The sequence below is a fragment of the Cebidichthys violaceus genome, unplaced genomic scaffold (assembly GCF_023349555.1).
Source record: "Cebidichthys violaceus isolate CVI_PGR_0920_01 unplaced genomic scaffold, fCebVio1.0.p SCAF_13, whole genome shotgun sequence".
In the NCBI taxonomy this organism is placed as follows: Eukaryota; Metazoa; Chordata; class Actinopteri; order Perciformes; family Stichaeidae; genus Cebidichthys; species Cebidichthys violaceus.
Window position 1 is genome coordinate 1,442,486 of NW_027176296.1, and position 11,057 is coordinate 1,453,542.

Here is an 11,057-nt window from a genome sequence, read left to right on the forward strand (position 1 = left end):
GCTCTAATGTGTACAGACTAGACCGAACAAAAATGACAGTACAGACAATCAGAAAATCCAATAATAGACACATTGAAAACCAGGATGGATCCAGGAGGATGTCAAGCAACGTACAGGTCAAAACAGATAGAACCTAAAAACCTGGAAACCTGGAAACCTGGAGAGAGGAAAGGCTCCACAAGCACAGGCCAAACTGAAAACACATCATTCACACAAAAGGAGAATGAAACATGCACACACAGGAAGAGAGAGAGAGAGAGAGAGAGAGAGAGAGAGAGAGAGAGATAGAGAGAGAGAGACAATAGGAGAATCTCCATTTATGCATCCGTTCAAGAAGTCTGTAAACACGAATCCCACTTGCAAGAAAAAGATGCAAAGAACAAAAGGTGCCAGTTTGGTGGCTCCTCTCGCCATTCGTGATACTCTGGAAGACCAGAAGAGGGAGCTGCTCACACACTTTTAGAAAAGGGACTGGATTTTGTGAGAAAGCAGTGAGGACAGGAGTGGGTAAAAGGGACACCCCTACAGATGGAAACCAGCAATATTTTCTACCAGGGAGAGAGGGAGAATAGGCTGACACAGAATCAAAGTTTAAAACTGATTTTGAAATGATTTGGATGAATAGGAAAACAGAGAATATATTCTAACAGCCAACATAACATAAACATCTCTAAAAAGGCCTATGTGTATATATGTGTGTGTGTGTGTGTGTGTGTGTGTGTGTGTGTCCTCGTTTGTTTGTACTGCTGATGACAAATGACCCCCTTCCATTAGTCTCTAAATGAAGCCATCTGTCTAACAGTATGTGGGCGAGGCAAAAAGACACAGATCTGTTCTCAGCCACGACACACACACACACACACACACACACACACACACACACACACACACACACAGTCGTGTTTCTCCTGACTTTTGGGGACACTACATTGACTTAACTATATTTCCTGGCGACTGACCCTAACTCTAACCAACGCTACAACTCTAATCCTAACCCTTACCCTAACCGTATCCTAAAACTTCCCTACTAGACAGGTCAAACACAACCACAGGCAAATATGCACACACACACCCACACTAAGGCCAGCAGCGCCACCTGACAAATTATTCATATGTAATGTGATTTCATCTCCTTCATTTGCTCGTTTCAAACGTTGGTATAGTTTATGCCCTAAATAAGTGAAAAATGAACAAGAGGTTTCTTATTTAGTCGAGGAGGAAGATGCTGGTGGTTTTACAGTTAGCTGTCCAGCAGAGAGAGGAACAAAATTTACAAAAGAAGTAAGGGAGTGACCGTTGTGTCCTGACGTGGGTGGGAGGTTCAGTCCCACATTGGGAAATCAGGAGAGAGAACATTTCAGGACAGGCTGGTGTCCAGGTTACCGCAGGGCAGGAAGAGGTGGCAGCCAGCAGTCACAAATTGAGCCCAAGCAGCGCCTGTTCTGTACGTTTGGGGGTGTTCCAATAGATTTAGGATTTCAGACTTTAATGTGAGCAGCCAGTGGAGGGAGCACGGGAGGGGGGCTAAGAAGAGAGAGTTTTGGGGAGGTAAAAGTCGAGGCATGAAGCAGTGTTTTGGATGAGGTGCTGATGTATGACAGAGTGAAGTTCAGCCAAAAAGGAGTTACAGTAAGACTAGAGTCTGGATAAGGAGCTTGATTCGAAATGTTAAACAGCTGTTTGATTTGATCCATTTCATGTGAGATTTAACAGCAGCGTTCTCGATTCTCACACAGTCGTCACTTGTTCTCCTCATCACTTCGTCTTCCTTTTTGTTTCATTTCTAATCCAGGAAGGGTGTTGATCACTCATACAGTACCCTTTGACCTCTAATGACTATGTTGGCAGCGGCAGTGCTTCTGGGTTCACATAGCTGGGCTCTGCTGGCAGCTATCAGCAGAACGGCTGCAGGATAACGTCATACATTCTTCCTGCATGGGCTCTTAAGTGTGGCACCCAGATAACCTTGTTGCTTTGTTACTGCTAACAGCTTTGTCCTTGGATACTCACCTTTTAGAAAGACATGAGGTCTATTTTAATACTGTGTACATAACGTACATTCGGAGAGGCATATTTACGACGCACAATCTTATGTTTGCAGTTTGCAGCATGTAATTCACTTTGAAAGCTGCACTAATCAATGTTTTTATATGAACAATGGGTCCAATGTGTGTGGTGTGAAAGGGGTTGCTTTCAGTGACAAACACACAGAGAATTATTACCCAACTCTGCAGTTCCCCTCAGCTCTGCAGAGCTTTATAGCCTGTTTTAGCTAATTGTTTTGGTTTTACGACCCTTAACTTTAGGGTTTGTTCTCCAGTGGGCAGCAGTTTTTTTTTTGTGAAAAGCACCAAACAGCCGATACAGTTAGCATGCTAAGTTAGCAACAGGCTGGTGAAAAAAGTGGAGCTATTAGCAGCTAAAAAAACAAACGTTTTTTTTGTAAAACAGAGCTGAAAGGAGACTGAATATAGGATTCACATCACCAGAAATTAACTGACTACAATGTTCTCAAACAGATGTTGATGATTGATCACAGGGTACCATGATTGAATTTTTTAAACTAAATGATGTCATATTATGTCAAATGAGCAGGATATTTGCAAATTATATAAACTCATATTGACCATATTGATCGTTTGTTAATGGTGAGCAACAGGAATTCATGATACAGAACATACTACATGTATTTATGGAGTAAATCATCATGGCTTATGCGTTACATAAACATGATTTTGATCCCTTATTATAAAATGTTACCAAAAGTCAAATCAATGAATGCAAATTTTGTGAGCAGAGTGAGGAAGCTGCAAAGAAACATATACGCTTTGCAAATATCTATGTAGTGATTATAATGAGATCTGAGGTAATTCAGAATACAATGTTATTATAGTTTTCAATAAACTTCCTTTTCCATTTCATCATACCAGGTGTCAGGTAAGACACGTATTTCCCCCTTTTTTCCCTTTTCTCTCCTCTCTGTCCTCTGCCACCAGAAAAGGTACACTGTATGCTTACCCTCCTCTCCTTCCTCTCTTTCTGTCAGCCCCACACTCATGAATGAGTGTGATGAGGTGATAAACAATCTGAATAACTGGTGTAAGACAGGCTCTCATTACAGCCATTCAACCACAGGGATCTTTATTTACACATCCTTTGTGAGCAATGTCAAAGAGGCAAATGTTGGGCCAGATAAGAGCAGGCAAGATGAGGCAGCATCAACGCAGAGGCACACACACACAAACACAAATACACATACTACACACACTCACACACCTACATGCACACACATCCACACACCTACACACACACACTAAGTGTTTGGTCGTGGCGAAGCCAATAAAAGGAACTGAGGGTTGACTTAACATGTTACCATGCCCTCGTTAGGGCAGCGCCGCAAGCAGGAGTCACACAATAAAGTCTGTCAGGGAAACACACACACACACACACACACACACACACACACACACACACACACACACACACAACTTATTTCAATCCAACAATTACCAGAGGCCTGTTTTTGATTCAAATATTTACAGAGATTATCAACTTTTACCAGCTCTTGCTCTTTTGTTGTGTCAACCTGCCAATCGTAACCCGTTAACAGTCAGTTTGTGAACAGCTTCAGTGTCTCTAATATACATTCTGATTCAGCCCAGTGTTAAAACAAGGCATGGATCTGGTGAAGATGTGTTTTTTCAGGCACCGGTGAGACATGAAATTGGATCTAGGAGGTTCACTTTGAGTAACATACCAATGAATCTAAAGGCTTCACAGATGCCAAAACACTGCACAGAGGTTTATAATGCTCAGGATTTTACAACTCTGGAAAATGATCACACTTAGTTTCTCTTTTGTTGCAGCGATCGCGAGGTAAATTCACGTTACAAAGTAATCCACCAGGAATGTGTACAAGTACATGATTTCACGTCATCTCATTCTCAGGGGGTCGTGAATGTCTGAGGAGAGGTCAGTGAATCAACAAAGGCAGTAAGCTTCACTGGGAACCATGAACATGCAAAAATACATAGCCATAAAATAGTTGTTGAGATATTTCAGTCTGGACTTCAGACCGACATTGCCATGACTACAGCCATACTGCTGAAACTTCTCTCTGGACTTTCTCAGCAAAAACAACATCAGGAGTGTTACAGATGTCACAGATCAGGTCATGAGAGATATTAAGGCATCCTGGCATCACATGTGAATGTTTGTACATAATTACATCTCTTGGTAACACGTATCTGGCAACAGTTGCAATTAAATCAACAATACAGTCATGTCAGGTGCTTACATATACCTAATACTCTTGCTGATTGTAATGAACCAAAAGAGACAAAAATCTATATAGGAACTTGTGCAATTCTCCTGACAATACACAACAATTTCCACTAACGCATGTTTTGTTTACAGTTGCTTTAAATTGCAGATAATTTTCCCATGTGGAGGAAATGCATGGGGTCTGTTTCCCACACTCCTCTCCACTTAATATGACTCAGACCAGACGTGAATGTTTCTCATGTCTGTGCAGCAGGTCACCGGCTTTGCCATAAAGATACAGTCATGACCAGAACTAATGTGTGCCTTCAGTCATAAATTATCTGATAGTGAAATGTTATGAAAATGTGAGTTACAGCCAACCACATTGCATGAAAATGGCTGCACTCATTATGTATAATTCTATTACAAAATGAAAGAAAGTGTTGTCTTGATATAAAGTTTAGGAATTTTTGCTCTGTTTAACTTTTCATAAAGTCTGTCCTCACTCACAGGCTTCCATCCTGCTTTCCCCTGCTCTCTCTGTAGCTTTAAATGGGACTATATCTTAGCCCTATTCCCCAGTGAGAAGAGTTTTGGGGAGTTTTTTACCTTAAAAGGCCATGTGGAGTAGAGCGCTGGTTTCCTGTGGGAGGGCTTTCCCTTCTCTGACTCTGGAGCTGGAGGCCGGGCCCATCCTCATCCTCTCTCACCCTGACGGCTTTAGTCACTCCCACTTACACACATACACATGCACACACAGGCACACACACACACACACACACACACACACACACTTTCCTTTTTACACTCCCAGCAAAGTGGTGAAATCCAGCTACAGCCAGATGTGTGTGTATGAGTTTGTGTTCATGTGTGTGTGTGCTGTCCACGCTGGCCTCCTTACTTACCAGGAGGTGAACACACGGTCACGCAGAAAAATTCGGTAATGAGAGGGACAAAGAGTAAAGACAACAGGCAAGAGAGGGAAGTGAGAAAAAGAGGAAAGGGGTGTCAGAAATTTAAGTGAAAGTGAAGAAAATTAAATGCATTATGATTCAAGGAAGAAGTGTGGAGCGGTGATAATAAACGCAACTTCATAGGACTGCAGATCATTTGAGGTTGAAGCCGCTGAGCGCCTCACTTCCCTGCATCCTCTCCCTCAACAGTCGGCTTGTCAGTTGTCAGTCAGTCAGATAGTAAAAGAGTAAGAGGGACAATGTCCTTATAAGGTCAGTGCTGAAGACCAATCTGCACTGCTACAGCTGCTGGTGTGTCACCACCATGTCAGCATGAAGTCATGACTATCCCATACTGTACCCAGCCTGACTTTCTCTATCTGTTTCTTTTTGTCTATGAATACAAACCCAGCCTCCTTTTCAGAGGTTTTATTGTTCTATCAGGTTTCTGTCAGTCTGTCTCACTTTAGATATGTATAAAACATATTTGCAGTTATAAATTTGTTAGATTAAAATGTAATCTATGAACTATTTTAAGGTTGAACAACTTTTATAAATTTGTTAAACCATAAAAAAGGTTTCTTGGTTAATTCAAATGAATGAAGGAATTTTCACATCTCTTCCATCTCAGGTAGCCTATTTGATGAGTCATTCGTGAATGAGTCTTGAAAGTTCCCACTTGTTTTAAGAAGAGGAAGTTGTTGCATCATCAGACATTCACAGATAGTTTGTCATAGTATATTGAGTAAAAACACTTTCATTAATCTACATTATTGGGTAAATGTTACAAGACTAAACTAGACCATATATTTCACAAACATGGTTGCTTCAGGCTTATTTAAACAACAATCTGACAATGTTGTTGTTGGGAACCATCAGACTTCGAGCTGGTTTAGGTCACAGCGTATTTGTCAGACACAGAGGAAATAAAGAGGTATGCAACAAAACACGCGATCCTTTCTGATCTCACCACTTCACATGCAAGCAATCAGATTCCTGTTTATGCTCCGTGATTAAATTCTTGCCATCTAAACCTGATTTGCAGGTTCCTGTCTCCAGGTGGCCTGACAACGCTTCTTTGTCAACACGCTGACTTATTGTGGACTGATTATAAACATATTGAGAGGTGGAGGAATAATAATTGGGACCAATCAAAAACCTGACAGACTCGTTCTTTTGACTGAGATTCACATTTAAATTGTGCATAACAACACATTCATGAGGGCATTTTATAAGGTTCATTGCACAGATGATATGATCTTCTGATGATATGATTTTATGAAAAAGGCGAAATTGTGAAACAGTGCCCTCTGACATGACTTTATTACATCACTGTACTTGCCCTAAGCGAAGTGTTCAGACTTGCAATCTCACTTCTGATTGGTTAGCTAAGATCCGAACATCTGTGAAATGTGTGTCACCAGAGTCCAGGTGGTGTGCTGTCTAGGTGAGTAATGACGTATATTTCTGCCCCAAGGCCATAGGAGTTAACACTTGCAACCAAACAAAGAGGACCTGATGATCTACAGCAGGGACCGAAGCTTCAATCGTGCTAAAACCATGATGATTTTTCTGTTTAGTTTTCAGGACACCAGTCCAGAGAGTTTTCCAGCTCTGCCCCTTTGTCATAATCTCCAATGTGCTCCGTTTTCCATCATAAATCCAAAGCATACACTTTAATTGGCGGATCAACTTGCATTTGCAAAATATCTTCATGTTTAGTCTGGGCCCCTCCGCAGCATTTCTGTGGCAGAGTAAGTTAGAGAAAGCATACTTGGAACGTCGGGAGAGGATATTGAAGACACTAAATTACGCTCTAGAATTACTCAGTGAGCGGCTGGGTGGAACATGGCAACATCCATGCAGTGCATGCAGGAGACTTACAGCTGCAGCCTTACAAATCAGAGCAGGAGACTGCTGCTCACATTCAGGACAGAGGGGATGCTTTCACTGGCAACAGATTTAACAGATTTAATAGATTCCCACTGGAATATACTATAGTAACAGGATCCCTATAAAGAAACCATTATATTACAGCCCATGCTGTAAAACATGCGCACTCAGGACAATTCGCTTGTGTTCATGTTGTAATGCCATTGTGTCTTTAACATTAAGAATTTAAAAGTTAACTAATGCTACACCCAGACATTCTTTTAGTTTGTCTTTTTAGCCACATTGCTAGCATGGCTGTAGGGATGGCAGTGTCAGTCTGTACGCTCCACCATTTTGGTCCAAACAACTATTGGATGCCTTGATTCCATGAAATTTTGTTCCTTTCATGGTCCCCAGAGAAAGAAACTTTTTTTCCACAGATTTTTCCTCGAGCCCAACTATGAGGTTGACCTCTTTACTTTTGAGTCAATTATAATGATAAATATTCAATGGATTACCATGACATTTGCAAAAAATCTGACATGAAGCAGCTGGTTTCATCCAAATTTATGAATCGGATTTATCATTTGTCCTCCCTAGACGAAACAATCCATGCTGCAGTTTAAATAATTCATACCTGAGCTGAACATGAATCTGAACCACAAAACTAGTCTAGAGTAAGTCTTCCAAAACTGTTCACAATTCTTTAAATGATGATTGTGGATCACTCCGTTTGCATTGTGAAACACGTTGAAGAGACCAAGCAACAGTTGATTATCAGCAGATCATCTTCCGGGCATTGTCTGCTGCTCCACAGAAAGAGGGACTGTAACTCACATCAACGGCTGAAAACTGTGCAGTTTCAGCAGGGTTTTTCTTTGCACTGTGCAACACATTTACTCCTAATAAAACCTTATTGAGAAATGTCTTTAGGATATTGGCCATTTACTTCATTCTGGCTTTTCTTTCTGAATGCTTTGCGGGCAAAGAGAGCAGATGCTTTACATCAAAACCCAATTTGTATGATGGATTGAGCAGAGAGTTAGAGGTATTCAAAAGGTCTGCATTCCACTGGTCATAACTGGTATAACTTTGTGAACAATGCTATGTTATGTAATGCACTCTTTACATCTGTATCAGTAAACCCTGTAGTACTTCAAAACATCTGTCTTAGAATGACAAAAAATATGGATTTATTGATATAATACACTGTCATTTCCATAACTAGTACAATGCAAAACAGCCTGACTATATGGGCCAAAACGCACATGGAAGAAGTTTGCCTCCAGGGATTTCTGCCAGAGAGGGTTTATTTGAGCCCAAACCATGATATTTTCCTAAACCTCACCAAGAGGGTTTGTTGTCTCAAGAGATTTCTGGCAGAAAGCCATAAAGGCAAACCTCTCCCATGTGCATTTGGAACGGGCAGACTGCTTGACCCCAGTATTGCTGCTTGCAGCTTTCCGGAGATCCGCTCATACAAACAACTTCACACTCGACACAACGTTTTCTTGGGTCAATTAAGTCAAAGCCTGGCTTTTTCTGGCAACAAAAGCGTCCATTCTGAAAGTTACATCACTGATGCTTGAAATGTTTCTCTCCGTTCTTTCTTTCTTTATCTGTTATTGAATGTACTGTAGCCAAGCCCCCAGGAACAACACCCGGATTTTAAGCAAACTTTTGTACTGGCCAAACTGTTGAATTACAACCTCGGTCAATCTGTCCTCTGTGTTTCCGTCACGTGAGGACATTGGGCACAAAAATACTTTTTCCATAGACTTACATTTGGAAAGAGACGTCTGAAAATCAATGCAGTTTTTTTTTTTTTGGAGGGGAGGTATATTAACTTCCTAGTACCAACACTTACATTTCTAAAAGTTGTAAAATGTACTCTTAGCCAAATTAACCTTCAAGTGAGCGAGTCGAGCAGTTGGGAAGTTCAAAGAAATGCTAGAATACTTGTTATATGGATGCGGAAAATCTGGGTAATTTTATAACCATCTGTCAGAGTTTTCTGGTTTCATACACCACTGAGCAACTTTTATAAAAATGAACAGGGCCTCGAGTCCAATGCAGTAGAGTATCCAGTTCTTTTTATACATCCATGACTGTAGCGAGAGGCAGAACACAAGCTGTAGACTACCCAGCATGCCGTTTGGTGTTGCAACAGTCAGTAGTCCCCTCCTAATACACTACACAGTGACATCACTAACCATAGATCTCAAATGTTTACACTCAACACTACATTTTCTTGGGTCCTTAGCAATATATCTGTGTGAAGGTCATTTGAAGATGCACCTGAAATTGACATGCATATATCATTATGAATGCAAAAAATGAGTGAGCAGAACAACAAATAACACCACTGGTCAGGTATAATGGGAGATGTTGTAAAGTGTCTCTGATACACTAGTTACATACAGCAGTATAGCTAAAGCTGTGGTGTATTATCACATTCCTCAGAGTCAGTTTTTCACACAGACTGTTGGTTTACCTGCTATTTAAGAAATGTCCTTTATTTTTAACTTGATAGACTGGTGAAGCAGTCCTTCATTCATTGGTAATCCATTTCCCTTCTCCCAATTCATTTTAGCTGAATGTCACAATTTGACTGAAGTTGATTGGAGGGTTATTAAGATCACCTGTTGCGCAGGGTGTGGGGAATGGTTCCTAATTAGGAATTGACAGCAGCTTGGTGCTCTTCCCCTCTTGACCAATCAGGATGTGCCAACGCTCTTTTTGTAGGGCTTAAGTGAGCTAAAAGATTAGGCCTCAATGTTGGGGTAGCCAGTTGCACATCCTGATTGTAGGTTCAAACTTAGCCTATTACAACACAATAAATATGTATGCATCACTGACCTAGAAACTGATGCACCACACAAACTTGTTTTAACATTGAGAGTTGTAACTGCCAGGTTAACCTCTACGCAGCATTACTGAAACAAAACTAATGTTAGCTTGCTAACTATGACCTCTTTATTGAAGTGTAAAATAATTATGGTCGATATATCTGACCTGATACTTGATCAAATGTTTAATAATGATGTAAACTAGGAAGATTTGAAACTATCTTTCATAGAAATAAACAATATCTCTGAAATTACAAAACGCTATGCTAATAAGGTTTGCTGAGCTAATGCTGAGACTAAATATAGCATTGGTTAGCTTAGCATTTCATTCTAAATTAATGCTATTCACTCCAAACGACATATTTTTCTCCATGTTTGTATATTTAGATACACCATTTTAAATGGATTTTCAGCTTGTTTTTACATTTAGTATTTAGTCCTCCAAAATAATTATATTTGTAAATTATGCTACAGCTTGACATTAACATGATTTTGATTGGATGAAGCTACAGGTGTTAAGCTTATTGCAACTGATTTTCAAACTACTAAAGTTTTTACTAATTAAGACATTTCTTCAGTTTTAATGCTGCAAATCGATTTAAAAATTCTGTACTTTGAAATTAGTGAGTAGTTCACACAGAGTTAGTTACGGATTTACAGTCGCTGGTGCAAGCCGGTCTTGGGAATAAGTGTGTCTCTTTGTACTTGTGTGCATATATTCATAACAATGGATCTCCTCCATTTCTCTGCATATTCTCTCTATGACTGTGAGCAACCATGGACACTGGTCTCCATTGTTCATAATGACTCTGATTGTCAGTCTGCTTTTCATCCCTCACTCATCAAACTCAAATATTTGGTGCACAGAGCTCAGGGCTCAAATTTCAGACTGTATTTCATAACCTCTCACAACTTCTGACACATTTTTTTCCCCCGCTGCTCATGATGATGATCACATTTGAAATAACAAAACAGGAGCTGCCTGAATTTCATCACATTGTCATAAAACCCAAACAGCTCAGTGGTACCATGATAGAGGCAAACATTTGCAGGATGTGAAAGTATGTACCATCACACTGCTTCACAGTGTGCTACAACTGAGTGAAACACACTAATCTCT